The 26,399-nt window shown below is 42.0% G+C and overlaps 1 protein-coding gene across 3 annotated transcripts in view; it reads left to right on the top strand.

Moving 5' to 3' along the window:
- The window catches only part of FRMD3 (FERM domain containing 3), a 294,130-nt gene that overhangs the window by 134,664 nt on the left and 133,067 nt on the right, over nt 1-26,399 (top strand). The window lies entirely within an intron of this gene.

Genomic DNA, 26,399 nt, shown 5'->3' with positions numbered 1-26,399 from the left:
AGTATAATGGGCTTACCTAGTCATATTTTTGACTTATTCCCAAATTTAAGATAATTTTTCTTGACAGCACATAATGGAACCATTGCAGAAGAGGGGCCTCTGGTGAACATGTGAACAGTGTTCTGATATCTTGTTGGATATCTACTCTAGCTGGTTAGCTATTTCAGGGCCTCAGCGTTGTTGGTTTGCTTTCTCCTTCTTTCTTTCCAGTGTGGAATGTTGTGACTATTTTCAGGGATGATGGCTGCTAGGAAAACCATCTGGATTGACATTCTTTTCCTGTCTAACTCTCTTGGAAAACTCCAGTCATAGAGTAAAAATGTATATCTTTAAATGGCATACTTATTTTTGGGAGGACATAATTTAAAAACAAAACTGTATTTTTGCCTAGTTCCAGAATAGAGGTTTAAATGAACCTTGTGAAGTAATTGGTCTCAATAAAGAAAATGACTATTATATCTTTAAGTTTATAAGCAACAACCATTTTTTTGTTTTTGAATGGACAACTTTATTGCCTCTTGAAGCAAGGCTTGCCTTGCTAATGGGCTGATCTCTTATTTATGCACAGGCATATGACACACAACCACACATATAATAGACCCTACTAATGAAGACTTTATGATAGAAAAAAATGTGTCTTTAATTTAGACACACTGGGTTCTTAGTTAAAAAAAAATACTGTGAAGTCCTGTGAGTCCTTTGTAATACCTGCTGTGCACACTGTTTTATGTGACAATTACTTATTTAATTATATTTCAGGAGCTATGATTTGGCTGCCAGTGTGACTGAACTACAAACGTTTTTAATATATTTCAATGATCACTTTTTCCCCCCTTAAAACTATCTGATTAAATCATACCAAGGAGTAAATGACTAAAAGACAGCCTTTTTGAGGGTGTTTGTGGATTAGGGAAGAATTTTCTTACCACGAATGATTCACTAGTGAGACCGTGTTCAGCAGGAGCTTTTTTATCTTAAACCCTGAACACTCCCCACTGGCTTCCTGGTTTGCGGTGGCTTTAGACCCCAGTTTTGAGACGCACCAACTTTCTCCTTGATTTCATGAGACGTTCCCTTTTCTAGACTAAGCTGGACAGAGGATTTTCTGAGTGGGCCTGGATGTTTGAGTTCAGAAGGCCCCTGGGCACTGCATGGGGACAAAGAGGAAATGAAATGGAAGTCTGTGTGTGATGTTCACACCATGACCTGAATGTCAAGCATGTTTCTACATAGTATGCATATTCCAGTATTTCCTGTCACCCTGTGGGTATGTGTGTGCATATGCACTTATGTGTCTAGTTCTGTAGGTACATGTATGTGTATATGTACATACATATACATACATGTATATACACATATATACCTGTGTATGTGGTAATGTGGTCATTTTATAAATTCATGTGCACTGAGATTAAAAGTCATTATTGGAGTGATGGGCATCTGCAGAACTGGAGAAGCACTGGACAAGGAGCACTAAATAAGGGATTCAGATATTAGCATCTCATATTAATTATTGTTTTCTTGTGCAAGGAGAAGTCATAATTGGCTATTCATGGTACAACAGTTTTCCCCCCTTGCTCAACATTAGAAACCATAAGAATCCCTAAACTTTTAGCCTAAGACATTGGGAGAGAATTGTTAATAACATGACCTGTGTCTGCTTTGGTATGAGATAGTTTGCTTTAAAAAGCTTGTTAACATGACTTAATGATCCAGAAACACCACTGGTCTGCTGCCGGTTCAGCAGGAAGGGATGGCTGAGTGGAAGTTTACTGGGCTCATGCCATGTGCCAAATGGTCAATGGGAACCATCTCGTTTAATGATGGACATTTGTCCCAATTCACAGTTGAGGAAACTCAGGTTCAGAGAGTCAAGTGACTTATCCCAGGTGACACAGCCAGGAAAGGCCAAGGCCAGGATGTGAACTGAAGTCCCTTTCTGTTTAATATCACGGCCTGGGACAACAGGCCAAATTCTGTTTTTCTGACCCGTGGAGACCCGTGGTGCAACATCCTAAAAATAACCTTGAACTACACTTAAGACTAAGATGGCCAAGAGTCCAGCACTCAAGGCACAGAACAACCTAGCTAGGAGTAGCATTCATCGTTTAGTTTGGGGAGAAGTTATTTGTTAAAACAAATTGCTAAGCCTGTGGCCTTGAGGAAAGATGTGTCGGAAGAAGTGTTCAGCCTACGGCCATGGCCCTCAAACAGTGCTGTGAGAAAGAGGAGGTGGGAAAGGGCGAGTTCGCCACGCTGAGCAAGATGGTGACTTTTGATGCATCCCCTTGGGAGAGTGTTGCTTGTAAGAAAGACAGGAGAGGGACAAGGCCTGGTTCTGGAAGAGGACCTAATCCTTTTTGCCGTTATTTTATTATCTCTCCTAACGTTTTGCTTCTGCCATTATTGCTGAACATGCAGAGCTTTATGATGCAGTTAAAGGTCACTTCCACCCATGTCCTTTGTTAATACAATGCACGAAGCAAGCTCCAATTGGCTTTGTTACTGTCCCTAGATTTTTTTTTTCATGAAGAAACATTTTAAGAATAAAATGATTCAAGTGCTTCTATATCGCACTTGAACTTTTATATTGTACCGGCAAACAGATATTTCTGCAGATTTGTGGTGAGTGACCTATGACCTTTGTTTCAAAAATTTAACCTGCTGGGCTGGACAGCCTTGCGGGTACCCGAGGGCTGAGGCTGTGGTGGCCTTTTCTGTGGTGTGGGGTGACCTGTGATTCACACATTAAGCCTTGGAATGTGAGTGGGCAGATGGGGAACATGGCCAGCCGGGCTGTGGGGAGGCAGCCACACAAAGGGCACAGTCACATTCCTCGGGGCCACCGGGTGAGCATGCTGGCTGCTTGCCATCTGGCAGTGCTCCTGGGAGTGGATGCCTGGATGCCTGGGAGCACAGTGGTCCAGGGAGACACCGCTCCGGGCAAGGCCAGAGCTGTAGGCGCAGTTTATGGAGGAGGCTGCAGGGCTTCTGAAAAGATCCTCCTCCTGGGAAGAGGTGAGGCATCCAAAGCGTGGGAGCAGGGGAAAACCCTTGAATTGCAGTGTTTGGATTCTGGCCCTGCCAGATGAGTGGCAGGGTCCCCTCCAGCCACGAGATTTGGGAGGGTGTTAGGGGAAGGAGATTGGGTGAAGGGAATCCTCACTAGGTATCGAACATCCCATCAATTGGGTGAATTGATGGGATGTTTGATGCCTAGTGAGGATTGTTTGTGCTTGGAGTGGTCCCACGTTCCTTCTGAAGAGTCCCGGGATTTCTCTAAATAAGGCAGAGCTTCACATTTAAGTGTCCTCTCTTCACAGGATGCTGTGCTAGCAGCTGGCAAGCACGTTGTTTACCACGCAGTGATATTTTGATAAGAGCTCATTCCTGAAAGGCAAATGGAAACTTCCGATTAGAACTCTGCCCAGGTCGTGGGGTGAGATTTCAGAAAAATAACACCGAATGCAGACACAAAACTGGGAAAGCCAAAATTCTAAGGGAGCTGCAAGATTGCAGAAATTAAAAGAGGTGACAAATACCATATGATTTCACTTATATGTGGAATCTAAGAAACAAAATAAATGAACAAGCAAAACAGAAACAAACTCAAAGATACAGAGAACCAACTGATGGTTGTCAGATGGGAGGGGTCAGGGGCTGAGTGAAAAAGGGAGGGGATTACAAATTGCCAGTTATAAAAACAGTCATGGTGTTGTAAAGGATAGGGAATAAAGTCAATTATATTGTAACTAGAGGCCCAGTGCACAAAATTTGTGCACGGGGTAGGGAGGTGTCCCTCAGCCTGGCCTGCACCCTCTCCAATTTAGGACCCCTCAGGGGATGTCCGACTGCCGGTTTAGGCCCAATCCCACATCTGGGACTGCTGGCTTCTAACCGCTCACCTGCCTGCCTGCCTGATTGCCCCTAACCGCCTCTGCCTGCCGGCCTGATCGCCCCTTAAACACTCCCCTGCCAGCCTGATTACCCCCAACTGCCCTCCCCTGCTGGTCTGATCGCCCCCTAACTGCTTGCTCCCCCACACTGGCCTGATCTTGCCCCTAACTGCTTGCTCTCTGCCAGCTTGCTCCCTGCCAACCACTTCTGCCCGGCCCCCGCCACCGTGGCTTTGTCTGGAAGGAAGTCAGATGTCCGGAAGATGTCTGGTTGACCTAGTCTAATTAGCATATTACCCTTTTTTTTAGTATAGATAACTATGTATGGTGTCAGATGGGAACTAGACTTACTGGGGCGACCACTTCGTAAGTTATATAAATGTCTAATCACTTATATGCCTGACATTAAATAACATTGTATGTCAACTGTAATTAAAAAATAAGCAAAAACTAAATTAAAAGGGGAGAAAAAAGAGAAGGCCAAGGCAAGTGGCACTTTTGACACCCTTATAGGTTCCTGGGAACTGAAATGGCAGAGATGTGAAATGTTTAATCTCAGTGTTAAAAAAAGAAAAAGAAACACAACTGAACAACAAAGTTGTTGAATCTGATAACAGACAAAGTAAAAAGTTAGAATAGAAAAAAAATCTGAACAGAATGAGGAAGAGAAGCACTGAAAGCCAATTAAGATAAATTCAAACTTGGGACTTTAATAGTTTGTTCTAGAGTTTTTAAGGAAACAAAGATGAACTTGAGGACAGAACAAGTCATCCTAACTGATATTCCTGGAAATGTACTAGAATACATTATTCCCAAGGGAATAATAAACGCTGGAAGTACATGTGGTGCTAGTTTCATTTTGCACAACAAGAACACTATCACACCAATGTCATCTTCATTTACGGCTGGAAGTCTTGCCGGGGGAGGGAAGTAGGACATCGACAGTAGGTGCTGTTCTGAAACATCCATGCTTTCAGACCGTCGCACAAGCTAGAAATGCATGGTCTGAAACACAGCTGCTCCTTAACTCGGTTCACCAAGGACCAGTGGATCCCACCCACGGGAAGTGTAACTCAGTGTGGACTTGCAGGACATACTGTTTGTGTCAAAGGGCTCCTGTGTCATTTTGTATAAATCAGTAAAACCTCATTGTTTAAAGGAGGAATCAAAGCATAACATTCCTAGTGGGGTCAGATGGGTGATCTGAATGGACTAATGAGAGCAGAGTGGGTGCCTGGCCAAGAGGCAGCCATGTGCCATACTCCAGCTCACTGCCATGGGCATGCTGAGCTGGTGTTACCTGCTCAGGAGAGAATTCAAGGGAGTCCAGCTTTTCAGGTTTTAGGGGAAATCTGATTTTTCAATGTTGGCTTTTAGGACATCAAAAGGTATGGTTGTTGGGCCACCTGTGTGCTAACTCTGGCTTAAACTTTAAAGGAGATAACAGGCCAATGTTTGGTGGCTCCTTGATGTGAAATGAAAGAGTTTCTTCTTAAAGTCAAACAAGTTTGTGAAACTAAAAAGAATTTTTCTTTGATCTTGATCATAATTGTGTAATGTTAACACCTTGAGGAATAGATACCTAGAGAGACTTGTGGTGTGTCAGATTACTAATTACTCTTCTCTGCTCTGAACATTAGTCAGATCTTTGTGATCTGCGTGTGCCTGGATACATTTCATGTACATTTATGTATACATATACAGATATACATGGACAAAAGTTCCTCAGTGTGGCTTTTGGTACTGATTACTCACTTTTCCACCACATTGAGATGATCCTTGGGTTTTATTTGGCAGGTATGATGGGCTGCAGGAGGACGGGGCAGTGGCGAAAGAGGGCTATACTTTCGCAAGTTCTCTCTGCACTAGCTTGTAAGATAAAGAGGAGCAGAGAAATTGGGTAGGCAGGAGTCACTTGAAGTTATCTCAGTTATAGCTGTTGAGGCCAAGGGTAGGGCTATGATAAGGAAGGGCTGGATAAAAGCATCATGGGTTGTATAGAATAAGACAGGATTTAGTAGTGATTAGTAATGGGAAACAAAGGAGTTCATGGCAATTGCAAAGCTTCAAAGCTAAGAAACTGGCACATGGTGGTGAGGAGAAGCCGTTGGCGAGTAGCAGGGTTCAGTGGATCAGGGACGATGAGTTTGGCTTGGGACCTGTTGATTTACAGGTGAGGCATCCAGTCTGGATATAGAGCTTCAGAGTCATTTGCTTCTTTGTATAGAAGCCACAGTGGGATCTAGGAGGCTGGTGAGATCCTCGAGCAAAGACAAACAGAGATCAGCGGCAAAGACCCAGACCCAGGAAGAATAATAGGGAGCTAGAAATGGAATCCAAGAGAGATAACAGGTTCCAGAAGTGCAGGACTAATGAACTCCCACTTGGTACGTGTGTTTAGTCACATGTTCTCACTGAAGCCTCCCGAGGGCCCTGGAAGAGAACTGATTGCCCCAGTGTAATAGGTAAGGAGACAGGGTCAAGCCGTTAGAGCAGGGGTGACGAACCTTTTTTCTGCCAAGGGCCATTTGGATATTTATAACATCATTTGCTTAATATAATTCACTTAATATAAATTTATGTTGCTATGAGAAAAGCTCCTGGGTTTATTGAATTTTGAATCCCGTCTGCGGTTGCCTTGGCAGGGCCAGACCAAATGATTTCGAGGGCTTTATACAGCCTGCAGTTCCCCACCCCTGCATTAGAGGCTAGCAAGAAAGTTGAACTTAGGGAATGGCTTGGGCTCTTTCAAGAAGGTGAATGGTGAGAGAGCTTGGTGGGTGAGGACATATCAGAAGGAAAGAGAAGGCCATTTCTGAGGATGACTTGGGGAGCATGCTTGTTACCTGAGGGGAAGGATCTAAGGGAAAGGGAGGTACAGAAGATGATAGCTGAGGATGGAATAAATAATTGAAGGGGCTGAGTTGAAAACCAGGGGGCATGAGATGGGCTCAAGAGAGAACTTCAGAGTGACAGGAATCAGAAAGGACACTCTCTGTGGACAGAGTAGCTCAGCCCCAAGCAATGGTAGGAGCTGATGGCCAATCATGCATTACTATGAAGAGACCTATTTGCTGTTTATTTTCTTTTTATCTGAAAAATTTCTATGGGTCATTCATGTGAATTCTCAAGAACCACAAATTAACCCAGCCTAGATTAAGTGGAGATTATTGTAATTAGCTTTCATATTTCCCCCCCAAGGAGAGCATACTCTTATTAGTTGCTGCCACATGAATCATTTTGTTTTGTTTTTTTTTTGGCTTTAGCTTCAGTGAAGAATAGGGCTACATATCAAGACAACATTGAAAGGATTAATTTATTGTGTTTACATCATTATCTAGATAATGGGGTTAACATACACTGTTGTGATTGTGAGTTTTCTGGGGAAAGCTCCCTGTTATATGGTAAGAGAGAACTTGAACTTTGGAATTAATGGGTACAAATCTGAGCTGTAGCATTTCCCAGTGGTGTGATCTTAAGGCTAAATACAATTGCTTTATGTTCTCCAACTGTAAGGTAATGATTATAACTTATAGTGCTTTTATTAGAATTAGAAATATGTGAAAAACACCTAGCACTTGCCTTAATAAATGGTAGAAATAATAATACATCACTAAATGAACTGAGGACTAAACATTTTTACTCATAAAAGATATCAAACAAACACAAGAGTATAATATATGTATAAATAAGTGAATGCTTTTTGTGTGTGTGAACTTATTTTCCCATTCTCTTGTTGATGGATATTTGAATTATTTCCAGTTTTATTTAGTTACAAAGCATGCTAGTTATAAGCATGTTTGTATGTATCTCCTGGTGCACATAAGCTCTCATGATGTCCATGCTCACCTCTGCTAGGTATTGCCAAGTCGTTTTCTAAGGTGGCTGTGTTCATTACACTCCGAGCAGAGTATGAGAGCTTCCGGCTCCTCAGAACCCCACCGACCCATGGAAATGTCAAACTTTAAAATGTTTGCCAGTCTCATGGGTATGAATTGCTATCTTGCTTTTTAATTAGTATTTCCCTGATTATTGATCAATTGAGCATCTTTCACATTTGCTGGCCTTATGAATTTCCTCTTCTGTGAAATGCCTTTTGCCCATTATTCTTCCTAGACTCATCTTTTTAGAAAACATAAAGGCACCGAGCCAGGCACCTATGTATTTATTTATCCACCGGTCTACCTATCTACCTAGCTACCTATTACCTACCTATATTTATCTAAGTTCAATCCATATTATCACTAATTGATGCTTTTATCTGGCAGAAAAATCAAGCTTATTGTCTTGATTTTGAGTATTGAAGGAATGATGAGTATTGAAGGAATCAAACGGGGATGAGTATTGAAGGAATCAAACGGGGAGAAAACAAGCTTGCCATTAAAGAGGCACAGTTAGCACATCAACTGGGATACCTTTCTAAACTAGTACCAAGCAAGCCTACTTTTCATGTTCTCCTCCTAAGGATTGTGTGACCTGGACAACCTTTCAAATTGGCTCCTTGGGGGAAGTCAGCACCTCCAGACCTCCTGGGGTGTGGGCCAACCCTGCAGTGATAGAGGCCAGGCCCTCTCCATTCCCTGCCTGGGAGGCCCCACGTTTCCTGTGTGTGGAACAACCTTGGCTGCTCCCAAGTCTGTGTTCCTCAGGCCACTCCCATGGGATTCAGATTCCACTGGGTATAACTGGGCCTTGGAATCTGATTTTTGAACAAATGCCCCAGTAATTCCCATTTCTAGGTGACTTTAGGAAATGGTGCTCAAGCTTCATTCCTGGAACTGAGATCCAGTGGGGAAGGTCCTTTGAGTGCTTTTCCTTTCACTTCTTTAAAAAACTTTTTTTATTGATTTCAGAGAAGAAGGGAGAGGGCGAAAGCAATAGAAACATCAACGATGAGAGAAAAATTGTTGATCCTGCAACCCTGGCATGTGCCCTGACCAGGAATCGAACCCTGACCTCCTGGTTAACAGGTCTATGCTCAACCACCGAGCCACGCCGGCTGGGCTTTCCTTTCACTTCTTTGGCACAAATATAGGTGGGAAGCAATATATTGGTGGAAAACAAGTGGCTCTAGAAAAAAGTTTTCTAGGTTCCACCAAACCAGCTAAGGCCCCCCCCCCCCCCGCCCCCCGCTTCCAGGTTCTCCATATGTGCCCATGACTTTGGGCTCCCTCCAGCTGCAGCAGGTCCCGGGCCACCTGACCTACTGCCAGGTACAATGACATGTGCCATGATCTCCCCCCTGGTCCTTAAACCTGCCCCTTCTCTGCTGCTGTCAGGGCAGGACCTTAAATGTCTCCTGCAGGAGACCTTTCAAGGGCTTCTCAGGGCTCTTAGGAAAGACCTGGCTGGGTCCTGGGGTCACAGCTCTGACTGGTCCGCCCCTCCTCCAAAGCACTTTCTTTGCCTGTTGTGTTTTTTGTGTCTCGGGCATGTTGGTCTCTGCAACTGGGGACGTGGGACCCTCTCTTTCACAGCAGTCTCCTTGCTTTTGCTCTTTCCTGTGTCTTAGATCTCCCCTCCCACTATCTCCGTTTGGCTAACTCATCCTTATTCCTTAACCGGGGGATTTGTTAAAATGCAGATTCTGATTTAGTTGGTCTGAGGTGGGGCCCTAGATTCTGAATTCCCAGGCAGCTCCCAGGTGCTGCAGGATGTCACCAAGTGTGGGAGTCACACCTACAAGACTTGAAGACTCACCTGCTCCTTTCTGAGGTGTAAATGCCCCTTCTTTGTGTTCTTAGCACCTGGGCCAACCTCTGCCATGCTTCTCACCTGGCATTATAATAACTGCCTTGTCTACCTATACGTTTCTTGAGGGCAGCAATTGTGCATTGTTTGTCTTTATTTACATGTGCACTGCTCGGCATCGAGGAGATGCTCAACAAATATTTGTTGAACAAACAGATGATCCCAACAATCCAGACAGATATTTGTCGGGTTGCATTTGCTGTGTGTGGCTGTTTCCCTATGGAGGCCGATGCCTCGTTCCTTTTCCAGATGGTGCCCTGTGGCCTGAAGGTTGGCTCCACTTTCTACAAGGCAACATTCCTTGCCAGGGGAGGAGCAGAGGAGTGCGTGGTTAGCTTTGGCACTGGAAGAATTCAACTTGTTTGGGCCTCAGGTCAAGATTAGTGGGTTTAAAATGAGCCCCAGTTCCTGTATTTTCTTTGGATGGTGGAGCATGCTTGGGAGCACAGGTGCACACATCTCTTATGGAATGAGTCTCTGAGATTTAATAGCCTCTTACTGTCCTACCCACACAGGTGCTGCAAGGGGCTTGCTGAAATGCAAATTTGGGTTATGCCACACTCTTGGTGGCTCCCTCTCCTTTCAGGGAAAAGTCCAAATTTCCCATCATGGCTCATGAACAGGGTGCCCAGGGAGTCTGTGCTTACTCTTGTTGTCCTGAGCATCCCCTTTTACTCCCAAAGGTGTCAGTTAGGACAATGAATGATATGACCACCCTGCCCCTATGGCCTCTCTCCACAGCTTCCTGCTTTACCTTTTTGGCCAGGTGGGTTGGGTATGAGAACATCTCACATCGCTTATGGGGCCCAGGCTCCCAGCTCTGGCTAATTCCCATAAAGGGGACCTTGTTAACAGCTTACCCTTGCCTTTGCTCTGGACAGTTATTGTGTAAACTAGATTGTATGTCTATTTTAACCTGTAATTACTGTATATTCTGTAAAAACCAGCAAGATCAAGTCAGGAACACAATGGTTTATGTTTTCCGCAGGGATGTCTTAATGATTGCATTAACTCTTAGACTGATGGGTGAGGCATCCTACTTGTGGGTGAGTAAATAGTAGCTCCACAGGAGAAGGGGTTGCCAGTCTGTAATTGTTACTTTGCTTGAAGGGTATAATCTCCCTCCTCTCATTTATTTATAAATGTGTTTTCAGTGCTGTTGGAGCAACCACCCAGGACAATGTAGAGTATTAATTGCAAAACAAGAGAGACCTGGGTGAACCCCAGGCTGTTTCTTAATACCTCTGAGAGTTGGCATTCACCCCTATAAAAATAGAAATAATAAGACCTACTTTGTGTGGATAGTATGTGGATTCATTGAGATAGTGTGGAAATGTTGAGTTATGTAGACTGAACCACTGAGTTATTTCTAGTTGGAAACTGTGGTAGTGCTACAAATGTTATTTGATATTGACTTGTGGCATGATGTTTTTCTGTTGTGACGCAGTGCTCTGTTTTTGAGCTGGGAGAGCTTCTTTCTTTCCCTTCATTATTCTAAGCATATTTTCTAATGTAGCCACATTGAATCCCTGCTCATGCCCGACTGTTCCTCTTTGGGTTACACTGTGTCCGGGTGTAAATGGACTTCTCTTACCTTCTGAAAACACAGCTGCTCCACTACCATCAGGCGAAGCTCTTTGTTAAGGAAATCTCCCTTGCAGATAGAAGATATGTGGCAAAGATAGAGATTCAATGCTCTGCCCATTTTTGCTGTGAATCATGGAATGTGTTAAAACCAGAAAGTGCAAAGGTGGAGAGGTAGGCAAGGTGATAGGATTTAAAAAGTTCTGTGTTGTCTAATGTGCATTGTTTGGTAGAACTGTAACTTGAACCTAAAAGGTGGGTGCTCTCCATGTTAGAGCAGGAGAGACATTTCAGCCTGAGGGCATCCTGTAACAGGGTCTCTGAATCTTCTCCAGCCTCTCATTGTGGTCCATGGACCAGGACTGTGAACATCAGTGGGAGCTTATTAGAAATGCAGTCACAGCCCTCCTGCCCCCCCTCCCCACGCCACTTTCCCCCAGACATACTCAATCAGGAGCTACATTTAGCAAGCCCTTCAAGTGATTCAAATGCACATTCAAGTTAAAGAAGTGTTGCTCTCGGTCAGCAATATCCCTTGTGTTACTGTGATGACTTAAGCATGTTCTGTAGCTTTAAGACTTCTCTTGTTTTTCTATCTTCTCCATGCTAATCATTGTTCCAAACTTAAATTATTTTTATCAAATTTGGCACCACAAAACACTTCCCAGCTGTTCACGGGTGATACACGACTTAGCGATGATGCAAACATCTGTTCTGGCTGGAGTAACCCTCATATTTCACCAAGTGGAGTTCTGCGACCATCTGTCTCCCCTTCCTTCCATGTGACCCCAGAGTTCTGTTGAGGTGAGGGAAGTCAGAGTCATTTGGTGAATGAAAATGAAGCTCAGTGTGGTAGCAAAGAACTTAAAAAATGTTTTAATTGAATTTTAGAGAGAGAGGAAGGGAAAGGGAGAGAGGAGAGAGAAACATTGATGAGAGAGAAAGAAACGACCTCTTGGTGCATGGGTCGACGCTCAACACTGAGCCACATCAGCTGGGCAGAACTTTTATTCTAAAATTGAAATATTTATTGACAAATGTACATTTGATTACACCTCAGAAATGTTTTGTCACGAGGTATAGGGAAGCTCATCATTTCCTTATATTGATTTTTGTCCTTAAATACTGCCTGATTGATTAGGATGCACCCATACTTGGCCCTTGTGAGTGGGAAGGGGCTGGAGGAGTGGAGGGTCTCCCACAGGGCTTCCCTGGATGTTGGCGGAGGAGCCAGCTTAGGAACTTGGGTCTCTTGACTTAAAGGTCTGTAAATGGTCCAGCTGGACATAACATTTTGGGAATAGAGCCACTAAGACACTGTGCTTTTGGCAAAGACGGATCTGTTTTTAGACAGAAGTAGGAGAAGGATAGTTCTCCTATAATATTCTATTTTGGGCCAAAGATGAATCTTCACGTGGAGGGAACATGTGGTTTCTAGTCCATGGTCTGTCTTAGGTTGTGTTGTGGCATAGTTCAATGCACTTTCCCTCATCCCGAAAGAGAAGTGCCTCCAAGAGCTGATATAAAAGAGGAACATTTTCTTTAAAATAATACTAATAAAATAAAGCAAATTCAGATGAGAGAGTTAAGTTGGCAAATGTAAGTGCTTTTTAGAATAAGTAAAAACAATATGAACCATGACTCCCAGATCTTTTCTTTCCTGCTCTCCACCATACTCTCTCTCTCTCTCTCTCTCTCTCTCTCTCTCTCTCTCTCTCTCTCACACACACACACACACACACACACACACACACACAAGCACACACCAGTTCCTTAGAATCATGAAGCCTGTGACAACTCTTACATGTAACAAGACTGGGGGCCCATCATGATGCCTTAAAAAAGTACTCCTAACAGATACTTTCTTTCAAGGCTTCTCCCTTCCCAAATTAAGAAAAAAAGTTAAAGGAAAATGAGCTTAGCTGTAGACTTTATTTAAAAGCAACACATATTTCAAAAGTCAAGTTCTCTAGGAATAGAAAACTGCCAATTAGGAATAAAAATTAGCACTAGCTTCTGTGGCTGACCACCATCAGAAATTATATTGATCCCCTCTCCAATATATTTAATGTGTCCTATAGAAAGTATCTATATTTTTAGACTTGGTTGTTTTTAGTCCACAATGAATTCCCTTGACAGAGCGGTGCTGGGGAAAGGAATGATTTCCGTGGGCATTGTATCATTCTCACCTGGGAAGAGTTTCTTAATCACAATCCCTATGGTTGAGCCCCTTCCTCTTTGTGAGAGATCTGGGATATTCACTGTACTGAATGTTTGCATTTGGTGGCTTTTCTCCTGTCCCTGTTCCCGTCTCTCTTGTTTTGGTCCTCCCCCCCGACCCTCCATCCCTGTTGCTTGGCCCCACTCACTCTTTCTTCCCTGCCCTTCCTGGAGCCTGTGGTCTTGAACTTCCAGTATTATCCAGCATCACACTACATCAGTGATTCTCAGAGTAACAGCCTCCACAACAACTGGTGTGGTAGGCAGAGTCCGCATCCTAATCCCTGGAACCTGTGAGTTTGTTAATTACATAGCGATGGGGAATTAAGGTAGCATGTGTCATTAGGTAGCTTAGCAGCTGACCTCCAGGTAGGAGAGTAGTCTGAATTATTCAGGTGGGTCCAATGTAATCACAAAGGTCTTTAAATATGGAGGAGGCTGCAGAACAGTCAGTGTGGGAGCGATGTGATGGGAGAGAGACTCACCGGGCCATTGCTGCCACTGTTCTTGAAGATGAAAGCTAGGGGCCACGTGCCAAGGAATGCAGGTGGCTTTTAGAAGCTGGAAGAAGCAAGAAAACGGATTCTCTTCTTGAGTCTCCAGAAAGCAATGCAGATACCTTGATTTTAGCCCAGCGAGATCCGGTTGAACTTAAAGTTCTGAATTTCAGGACTGGAAGGTAATAAACTGGTATTGTTTTAAGCCACTAAGTTTGTGGTAATTTCTTTCAGCAGCAGTAGGAAGCTAACACTCCTGGGAACTTCTTAGGAATAAAAATTCTGGGACCCACCCCTCCTCCCCACCGAGGACCTACTGTATCAGAAACTCTGGTGGTGGGTCCCAGGAAGCAGTGTTCTAACAAGCCCTCTGGGGGATTTGGATGCACTCAAAATTTGAGAATCTCTGTCTTAGGACATCTGGTTTCCCTTAAGGGATCCATTGCTGGAGGATACATGAATGGAGGAGCCAGCTGGCTGGTGCCTGGAGCTCTTTCCAGGAGAAAAGAGGCTCCCTCAAGACCTTGGAGAAAGGCTGCCCTTTGTATATCCCATAACGTGTATCACAGGGGCTTTGAATAACCTAACATTATTATGTATAGTGATGAAAAATGTAGATTTTTAAATTGAGATATAATTGACATATGAGTTTCAGGTCTACATCATAAGGATTTGGTATTTGTGTATGTTTGGAAATGAAAACTCACAGCATCTGCCTCCAAGCTCCCCCTCTTCCCACCCCAGTCTCTTCTCCTGTCCACACCTGATCTTGCTACCTGTGCTCGTGTAACACCCTTGTCTTGGTCTCTTTAACATTTGGCTCTCCACTCTGTTGGCTCTTATCCCTCAGCCTTGTGACTGTATCACTGTGTTATTTTAAATACTCTCCTACCTTCTGACCTCTCCCTCTTCTCAAGCTATCAATGGTGTGACGCAGTCCTTTTCTTGTCAAGCTTGTTGAAAGCACAGTCTTTATTTAGTGTCTCTCATTCATTTCTGTTGTCTTCAGCCTACCTTCTGCCCATATCTCATTGTAATTGCTTTAGGAAGAAATGGTCAGCTGTCCCTAATTGCCGAATCTAATGCAAGCTTACCAGCTTTAACTTACTTTACCTCTTTGCAATGTGGGTACTAGGATCCTTCTCGGAAAGTTTTTTCACACCACTCTCCCTTGGTTTTTCTGACTGTCTTGGTGTTCTTTTTTGGCATATCCCTTCAGTGCTGGTGTACCTCAGGGAAGCCTACAACACACTCTTTCAAAAAAAGAAAAAAAAAGCTTATGCTCTTTCTTTGCGACACTTCATTCCATGGCTTTGACTGGCTGACTCCCAGATCTGCATCTCCATTCTAAGTATCTTCTCTAAGATTCACACCTGTATGTCTGCTAGATCTCTCCACTGGGGTGTCCGCAGGCACTTCCAGCTAATGGGTTCGAAGTCAAAATCACTGTCTTTACTTTCTCTACACCTATTTTCATATCCACAAAATGAAAAGTAGGATCGGGATAGTAATTTTCAAGCTCTGGCTTGTGACCCATTAGTGAGTCTGAGAAATAATTAGAGATTGTGCTGAGCATTGAAACAAATCAGCAAGTAAGTAAATAAGGCATTCACACACACAAAGGTGAGTTTACATTAGGATGTAATCTCCTTGAGAGCAGCAGGATTTTATAAAAATTTTGTTCACTTTTATCTCGAGCATCTGGAACAGTGCTTGGCACATGTACTGACAACATATTTGTGGAAGGAATGTGTATCAGGTATGATGTAAAATGTATATCCTATTGTGGGTTGTGTCAAAGTTTGAAAGCTATTGGACCAGATGACTTCCAATGCCCATTTCAATTTGAAACATTATAAGTATATGATTTTATTTTTTCTTTTTATGCTCAATTGTTTGATTTTTACCAGTGGCCAAGTTCTGTGGCAGGGCCTTTGGTGTTTTTGTTTGTGGGAAGGAAAGGAGTGGTATTTGGTAAACATGGTTGTGAAGATTCCAGGGGATAGATGAAATAGTGTCCTCGATGGCTGCGTGTGGACTGCCTGGCTGGCTGGCTGAGCACAGCATTGTTGTCCCTCGAGAGGGACAGCGTGGAGTTTGTGATGTAAAGCAAGATGGCAGGCTCTGCTCCTGCAGCTGGCCAGCCAGCTTTTCAGAGAGAGGTTTTAGGGATGTCCATTATTCTCTTTAACTTCTCACAGGGGGAATTCTTTATCACAAAGGTAGCTGCATTAGTGGGTGGCAGACTGAAGGCCAAGAGCTGCCAAGGAGAAGTCAAAGGGTGTCCCATCCAATGACTTGTTTATTAAGCATGCATTTAACTTACTAGGTTCCAGGCACTGTGTGAGGCTCTGAGACTACAAGGTGAAGAAGACAGACAACATCCCTGCTCACATGAACCCTTATTCTAGTGAAGGAGACAACATCAGACATTGATACGTAGATTATTTCTGGTTCAGAGGAGCCTCCTGCACAAAACCGTCTGGTTTTGCTTTGTCACACAATACAAAGAGGTTTAGAATTGGGAGTGACTTGAGTTATGTCCCAGATCACCTTGCAGACTGAGGTTTGTGAAATGGAAGACTACATCAGCATGCTTCTTGATGGATGCTTTTAAAGCCTTTTAAAAAATCAATGTACCAGTAGACAACGTCTTGGATCCTGCACTAATGGGAACTATGGTTGAGAGCGTAGTTAGGGTGAGTGATGAAGAGATGAGAGTGGGCTCGTGGGGGTGGGATGGGGCAGCTGAGAAGTGGGTTGTGATGGAGGGGAGACCAGAGCAGAGGCTGGAAGGTCCCTTACAGGCTGTTCAAACTAAGAAGTACCTGTAGAAAAGGGGATTCACCTTATATCTCTGTGGGATAATAAACTTTCCCAAGTGCCAGGTGTGGCACTGAAGTGAGTCTAAGGAGGAGCAGCCCCTCTGAGAAGCTGTACCCTTTACTCCTGAGGATGTTTAATGCACTTTGGACAGGAGACAGCTGCATGTCAATCGATAGAAAACAAATTATGCAGGACATCATCTTAGCTGGGTTTATAATAATGAACTGCTCCCCTTTCTGCTCTTCCTTCTCCTTCACTAATTGCATATGAAAGCTAATATGGTGGCTCTAAAGAATCTTTTCCAGTCCAGGAGCATAGTTTTATTGGTTGTGGTATATGTTGATTATTTACTGCCTGCGTATTTTAAAAGGGATTTCAGGCAGCTTCCAAAGGGCTGCCAGACCTCCTCCATTAGCTCCTCAGAGCCAGTTTCTGCTTCCCTGCCCCAGAAAGCTGACCTGATGGGTGACATCGGTACAAGAGTTACCTTGTCATTGGCTTTCAACTCGGTTTGATCAATAGTGCCTCCACATAGGAGGTCATATGAACGAGCGAGTAAGGTCTGGTATTTTATCTCTGGCTCCTTCCCTGTGAGGTGGCCTTGGGCTGGTTGGGTTCCTGAACCTGTAGTCACTGTTCTTCTGGAAGCTGCTACTCTATGTGACTCTCTCCAGTGAGCCCTGGTACCTGCTTTCTCCCTCATCCTTTACATCTGGTTGTGGGTGTGGTAGTGACAGTTCTGCTGCTCCCTACCCAGTTCCTGCACTACCTCTGGTGGAGCCCCATCCACCCAACTCACACCCTTGCAAACAACCCCGTTGGAAAAGAAACCTTCTTGAAATATTCTAAATTGAGTGTGCCATCTGCTTCCTGTTGGGATTTTGGCAGATGTGAATATCAAAACATAAAGAAAAACATCATCAAACAAATTGAAAGGTGTAGAGACACGGAAGTAGGGATTGGGATGAGCATGGTATTTGTGTACCTTTGCATGTGGATTGGCCAAATGGACATTACATCTTATTTCATGAACTACCTGTTTTGTCTATTGCCATTTAAAATCAGGTTGTTGGTCTTTTTGTTTATTTGTAGAAGTGTCTTAAAAATATATTCTGGACATAAATCTTATCAGGTGTAAGTATTTTGTCCAGATACTATAAGCAGATATCTCTTCCCAGCCTGTGGCTTACTTCTCCAGAATCTTAATGACGTCCTTTGTCTAACAGACATTCTTAATTCAAATGAAGTTTGTTTTAGCACTTTTATTCTATTTAAGAAAAATCTCTTTCTACTCCAAGATCATAATGATATTCTGATATTTGCTCCCAGGGTTTATTGTTTTACTTTTCAGATTTGATGTTCATGATCCATCTTGGGTTGATTTTTAAAAAACAGCTTTACTGAGGTATAATTCACATACCATTAAATTTACTCATTTTAAGACTACAGTTCAATGATTTTTAAAACAAACTTGGAGTTCTGTACCCATCTCCACAATCTAATGGTAGAGCATTTACATCACCCAGAAAAGAAATCTCCTGCCTTTTTGCAGTCATGCCCTCTTCCCACGCCTGGCCCCAGGCAACCACTAATCAACTCTCTATAGATTCGCCTTTTGAATTTGTGCGTGTGTGTGCACACACATGATGTGCAGTTACTTCATTTGAGCACAAACCTTAACTCTAAGTTTTCTGAAAGACAGAGCAAGAGGGAGTCCCCATGCTTTGCATGGTCCTCCTGGCTGGTTCCTGGTAGGACTACAATTCTATAATTTTTAGGAAGAATTATTTGTATCAAACCTTATCACAGGTATTGGGTAATATAATGGACAATGTCTTTATCTCTTGCAGAATGTAGTCTATCTTGAATAGTTAGTTCTCTCATTGCCTTCCTCTGAGAGTTAAGGAATTATCTGTCACCATTGAGATGAGTGAAGACACTTCTGTGAGAAATTAGAGTAATAAGGTCTGTGCCCATGGATTTCTGATGTTCTTTTCAACTTTTTAAAAATCTCATGGCACATATAAATTACTAAAATTTCTGCAGCACACCAAAAAATGTTTTTTGCCAACCTGACAAAAAGGAAAGATATAATTTTGATTCATTCACACCAGATGACTGTTGTGCTGGCTGTTGTCAGTATCTTTTTGAAAACATTTTTAAAAAACTGTTTTTGTTTTTTTTTTAAATTGATTTTTTAGAGAGAGGAAGAAAGAGGGAGAGAGAGAAGCATCAATGATGAGAGAGAATAATTGATTGGCTGCCTCTTGCACACCCCACACTGGGGATTGAACCCACAACCCAGGCCTGTGCCCTGACCGGGAATTGAACAGTGATCTCCTGGTTCATGGGTTGACGTTCAACCACTGAGCCACACTGGTCAGTCCATTATCATTTTTAAAATTTGACAATCTAAGGGAAAAGAAGTTAGTGCCCCTGACTAAATAGGTATTGCATGTTTTAAAAATTCTGCGGCACACTGGTTGAAAATCCCTGCTCTAAATAAGTCACTGGGAGAGGAAAAATAAATGGCGGCGGAATAGACAGACATGTCCTGAGCCTTGTCCCGGAGCAGATAGAAAGAACAGCTGAGGGTCGCATGGGGAGTGTCTGTTGGTGAGTTAAGGGACAGCTATACTCCAGGAGAAGGTGGGGGACTGCTGGACGGGGCTCCCCTGACTGGGCAGCCCCCACTGCTGCTGGGTTCCCTCCCGGAGCCACTGGCTTGGACGCGGAGACAGCGCCATCTTGAAGAGGAAAGTGGATGTTATCGGAAGCTTGAAAATCTACAACTGCAGCACCCACGAACAGCTGTGAATCCCCAACATGCGGATTCAGGGGAGCTCTACACTCCACCACGGAAAGGTCAGATTTCACCTGGGATAAGGAAAGAGAGAACTACATAACCAGACACCCGGAGAAGAGAGACCATGGGGAGACAAAAAAAAACAACAACAACAACAAAAAAAACACAGCCTGTATATGAAAGAAAAGCAGGCATCACCAGAAAAGAAAGTAAACGAAATGGAGGCAAGCAACCTGTCAGAGAAAGAATTAAGAGAAATGGTCATAAGGTGGCTGAAAAGAATGGAAGACAAATTTGACAATATGAGTAAGAACCAAGAGGAAATGAAGAAGAACCAAGAAGAAATGAAAAATGACATCGCTGATATAAAGAACTCAATAGAAAGCATCAAGAGTAGACTAGAAGAAGCAGAGGACTGCATCAGTGAGCTAGAAGACAAGGTAGGAAAAAATACCCAAGTAGAGCAGCATCTAGAAAAAAAAAAATTAAAAAGGAGGAGGAGAGCCTAAGGGAACTTTGGGACAACACGAAACAAAACAACATCCACATAATAGGGGTTCCAGAAGGAGAGGAAACTGAGCAAGGAATAGAAAACCTGTTTGAAGAAATAATGACAGAAAACTTCCCTGATATAGGGAAGAAAAAACCCACACAAATCCAAGAAGCTCACAGAGTCCCAAGCAAAATGAACCCAAAAAGTCCGATGCCAAGGCACATTATAATTAAATGGGCAAACACCAATGACAAGGTAAGAATTTTAAAAGCAGCCAGAGAGAGACAGAAACTTACCTACAAAGGAACTCCCATCAGACTAGCAACTGATTTCTCAACAGAAACACATCAGGCCAGAAGGGAATGGAATGAAATATACAAAGTCATGCAAAGGAAGGGTCTGAATCCAAGAATACTGTACCAAGCAAGGCTACCAATTAAAATTGAAGGTTAAATCAGGAGCTTCACAGACAAAAAAGGACTAAGGGAATTTATTACCACCAAACCAGCAATGCAAGAAATGCTAAAGGGTCTGCTGTAAAAAAAAAGAAATAGGAAGCGAAGAAGGAACACAGGGGTAAAGAATAAAAATGGCGACAAATAAGTACCTATCAATAATAACTTTAAATGTAAATGGGTTAAATGCCCCAATCAAAAGACATAGGGTAATGGACTGGATTAGAAAACACGACCCATATATCTGTGGTCTACAAGAAACCCACCTCAGAAAAAAAGACGCACACAGACTGAAGGTGAAGGGATGGAAAAAGGTTTTTCAGGCGAATGGAAATGAAAAAAAAGCTGGGGTAGCAATATTTATATCTGACCAATCAGATCTCAAAATGAAGGACATAACAAGCGATAAGGAAGGCCACTTCATAATACTAAAGGGAGCAATCCAACAAGAAGAAATAACTCTGGTAAACATATATGCATCCAATACAGGAGCACCCAAATACATGAAAAAACTCCTGGAGGATATCAAAGAGATTGACAGCAATACAATCATAGTAGTAGACTTTAATACCCCACTATCACCATTGGACAAAACCTCTAAACAAAAAATCAGCAAAGAAACATCAATCCTAAATGACTCACTAGACCAGATGGAATTAATTGACATCTTCAGAACATTTCACCCCAAAGCCACAGAATATACATTCTTCTCAAGTGCACATGGGTCATTCAAAGATAGACCATATGTTGGGTCATAGGCAAAGTCTCTTCAAATTCAAGAAGATAGAAATCATATCAAGCATCTTCTCAGATCACAGTGGCATAAAACTGGAAATCAACTACAATAAAAACAATCCAAAAAAATCAAACACATGGAGACTAAAGAGCATGCTATTAAACAATGACTGGGTTACCAGAGAGATCAAGGAAGAAATAAAAAAACATCATGGCAACAAATGACAATGAAAACACAACAATCCGAATTCTATGGGACACAGTGAAAGCAGTCTTGAGAGGGAAGTTCATAGCTCTACAAGCCTACTGCAAAAAAACAAGAAACAATGGAAATAAATTACCTAACGCTACAACTCAAAGAGTTAGAAAGAGAGCAACAAGAAAAGCCCAGTGTAAGCAGAAGGAAGGAAATTATAAAGATCAGAGTGGAGATAAACGACATTGAGATGACAAAAAAAAAAAAAAAAAAAGAACCATACAAAAGATCAACAAAACCAAGAGCTGGTTCTTTGAAAGGATAAACAAGATTGATGAACCTCTAGCCAGGCTCACCAAGAAGCAAAGAGAGAGGATCCAAATAAACAAAATCAGAAATTAAAGAGGTGAAATAACAGCTGACCCCACCGAAATACAAAGGATTGTTAAAAAATACTATGAACAACTCTATTCCAACAAACAGGAAAACCTGGAGGAAATGGACATATTCCTAGAAAAATATAACCTTCCAAAACTCAATCAGGAAGAATCTAAACAGCTCAATATGCCAGTAACTATGGGAGAAACTGAAGCAGTCATCAAAAAGCTTCTAGCAAACAAAAGCCCGAGGCCAGATGGCTTCACAAGGGAGTTTTACCAAACATTCAAGGAAGAACTAAAACCTATCCTCCTCAGACTATTCCAAAAAATTCAAGAGGAAGGAACACTTCCAAGCTCCTTCTATGAAGCCAGCATCACTCTAATACCAAAACCAGATAAAGACAACACAATGAAATAGAATTACAGGCCAATATCCCTCATGAACATAGATGCCAAAATCCTCAACAAAATTCTAGCAAATCGGATCTAGCAGTACAACAAAAGATCATACACCATGACCAAGTAGGATTTATCCTGGGGATGCAAGTATGGTACAATATCCGCAAATCAATAAACGTGATACATCACATAAACAAATTGAGAGATAAAAATCACATAGTCATATTAATTGATGCAGAAAAAGCATTTGACAAAATCCAACACCCTTTCTTGATAAAAACTCTCAACAAGGTGGCAAAAACTAAAACCATTTCCTCTAAAAACATGAACAAGACAGGGATGCCCACTCTCACCACTCCTGTTCAACATAGTACTGGAAGTACTAGCCATTGTGATCAGACAAGAAGAAGAAATAAAAGGCATCCAAATTGGAAAAGAAGAAGTAAAACTGTCCTTATTTGCAGATGACATGATATTGTACATGAAAAATGTGAAAGACTCCATCAAAAAACTAATAAACTTAATAAATGAATTTGGCAATGCAGCAGGATACAAAATTAATGCCAAGAAATCTATGGCATTTCTTTACACCAATAGTGAATTTACAGAAAGAGAGACTAAAAAAGCAATCCCATTTACCACTGCACCAAAAAAATTAAGATACCTAAGAGTAAACTTAACTAAGGAGGTAAAAGTCCTATACATGGAATACTACAGGACACTGAAAAAAAGAGATAGAGGAAGACATAAACAGATGGAAGAACATACTATATTCATGGATTGGTAGAATCAACATCATTAAAATGTCCATACTACCCAAAGCAATCTATAGATTCAACACACTCCCCATTAAAATACCAACGGCATATTTCACAGACCTAGAAAGAACTCTCCAAAAATTCATCTGGAATAAAAAAAGACCCCGAATAGCCACAGCAATCCTGAGAAAGAAGAACAAAGTAGGTGGGATCTCAATACCAGATTTCAAGCTGTATTACAAAGCCATTGTTCTCAAAACAGCCTGGTCCTGGCACAAGAACAGACATATAGATCAATGGAATAGAATAGAGAACCCAGAAATTGACCCAAATCACTATGCTCAATTAATATTTGACAAAGGAGGCATGAACATTCAATGGAGTCAAGACAGTCTCTTCAATAAATGGTGTTGGGAAAATTGGACAGATACATGCAAAAAAATGAAACTAGACCACCATATACAAAAAAAAAAACTCAAAATGGATACAGGACTTAAACATAAGACGGGAAACCAAAAAAATACTAGAGGAATCCACAGACAGAAAAATCTCTGACATATGCCGAAGCAATTTCTTCACTGATACTGCTGCTACGGCAATGGAAGCTAAAGAGAAAATAAACAAATGGGACTACATCAAAATAAAAAGCTTTTGCACAGCAAAGGAGACAATCAGTAAAACAACAAGAAAGCCCACTGCATGGGAGAACATATTTGCCAATGCTATCAACAATAAGGGTTTAATCTCCAACATTTACGGGAACTCATGCAGCTTATCAAAAAGAAGATAAACAACCCAATTAAAAAAATGGGCAACTGATCTAAATAGACACTTTTCGAAAGAAGACAGAAGGAAGGCCAAGAGACATATGAAAACCTGCTCAAAGTCACTAATCATCAGAGAGATGCAAATCAAAACAACAATGCGGTACTATCTCACACCTGTCAGAATGGCTATCATCAACAAATCAACAAATGACAAGTGCTGGTGAGGATGCAAAGGAAAAGGAACCCTGGTGCACTGCTGGTGGGAATGCAGATTGGTGCAGCCACTGTGGAGAACAGTATGGAGTTTCCTCAAAAAACTAAAAATGGAACTCCCATTTGACCCAGTAATCCCACTTCTAGGAATATATCCCAAGAAACTAGAAACACGAATCAGAAAGGATATATACACCCCTATGTTCATAGCAGCGCAATTCACCATAGCTAAGATTTGGAAACAGCCTAAGTGCCCATCGGCAGATGAGTGGATTAAAAAAACTGTGGTACATCTACAGAATAGAACACTATGCTGCGGTAAAAAAAGAAGGAGTTCTTACCATTTGCAACAGCATGGATGGAGATGGAGAGCATTATGCTAAGTGAAATAAGCCAGGCAGAGAAAGATAAATATCACATGATCTCACTCATTTGTGGAATATAATGTAAACGGATGAACAAAAGTAGATCCAGAGACAGAGAAACATCAATCAGAACATCAAACCTCAGGGAAGGTGGGGGAGGTTGGGGGTAAGGGGGAGAGATCAACCAAGGACTTATATGTATGCATATAAACCTTATCAATGGACACAGACAACGGGGGTGGGGTCATGAATGGGAAGTGGGGGGTAATGGGTGAATAAGGACACATATGCAATAACTTAATAAAGAAATTAAAACAATAAATAAGTCACTGGGAGAACCCAGTGAAGCTAAAGATAAGGCAGGCACTATGGTTTTGTTAAATATTGTGAGTCTGAAGCAGGCTTTCAGCGAGGGAAGATCACATATTTTCAGAGTTGGATTCTTTTTTGGGTGAGTGCCTGAAGTACCAAAAAGCTTTATTATTTATTTTACTTTAATTTCCCCCAGCTTTATTAAAATACAGTTAATAAGTAAAACTTGCATATACTTAAGGTATATAATGTGATGTTTTGATATATATTTTGTACATGATTACCACAATCAAGCTAATCTATCTACCACTTCACATGGTATTGTGTGTGTGTGTGTGTGTGTGTGTGTGTGTGTGTGTGTGTGTGTGTGGTGAGAACACATAAGATCTACTCTCTTCGAAAAGTTCAAGGGTACAGTGTAGTATTTTTTTAAAAAATATATTTTATTGATTTTTTTTAACAGAGAGGAAGGGAGAGGGATAGAGAGATAGAAATATCGATGAGAGAGAAGCATCGATCACCTGCCTCCTGCACACTCCCTACTGGGGATGTGCCTGCAACCAAGGTACATGCCCTTGACCGGAATCAAACCCAGGACCCTTCAGTCCCCAGGCCGACGCTTTATCCACTGAGCCAAACCGGCTAGGGCTACAGTGTAGTATTAACTATAGTCACCACACTATACATTAGGCCTCCAGAACTTGTTCATAGTATTATTGAAATTTTGTACCCTTTTACCTACACCTACCCATTTTCCCTAATCTCCGCCCTGGTAACCATCATTCTACTGTGTTTCTATGAGTTCAACTTTTAGCTGTATTGTTTATTGCAGTAGAATCCATGTGCTGTGTCTAGCCACCAGATGTGCAGATGGCAGAGCTAACATGCTGTTGTGAATGTTTACTAGTAAGTGCCTGGCGTGTCCTTGTATTTCTGATCCCTCAGTGGCCAGCACACTTAATTTTTGTGCATGGATGCCAGCAGCTATAGGGCCAACATGCTCCACTGAGATGACCTTCTGCTCTGGCAACTGGAAAAATAGATGGCTGTTTCTCTAGATTTCATAAAATAAGAGAAAAATGACTTTGGGGGATCCATAATTTTAAGAGTTTTTACCACTTGGCCACCTCCAAAGATGGATTTATACTTCAGTACGCTCAATAGGATTAATTTCAAAATGTAGCTGTACAAAGCTGAATGAATTGACTTTTTGGGTGGAGTTACTTGTATCCCATTAAATATTGAAGGCTACTTGTTAATGGCAATAATTTTATTTGGACCATATTTTGACATTGAAATATGTTCAGGGCATCATTTAGGGAACATATTGAGCTGCTCACAAAGGTTACTCTCCAGTCAGTCATGGTGAAGACAATACACTGGTATGGAGAAGGTTGTCTTTCTGTTTGACTTAATAGTTCTAGGATATGTATCTAGAGGGTATATTAAACATGTTAAAAAAAAAGAACTGTTGTGCACTGCCAGTGGAGAGTATATCAATAAAACCACTTTAGAAAGCTCTCTGGCAGTATCGGTTAAAGGTAAACATACATATACTATATGTCTTTGCAATTCTGCTCCTAGGTATACACCCAATAGAAATAGTTATATATGTTCCCCAAAGATATGTACAAGTGTGTTCATAGCAGCTTTGTTTTTAATAACCAGAAACTACCCAAATATCCATCCATAGTAGAATAGATTGATGAATTGTATATTTATATAATGGAATGGGTGACTTCACAC

This window comes from Plecotus auritus (assembly GCF_963455305.1).
Source record: "Plecotus auritus genome assembly, chromosome: 5".
Lineage (NCBI taxonomy): Eukaryota > Metazoa > Chordata > Mammalia > Chiroptera > Vespertilionidae > Plecotus > Plecotus auritus.
Note: the sequence above shows the minus strand (reverse complement) of the source record. Positions and strands in the feature narration are given on the sequence as shown.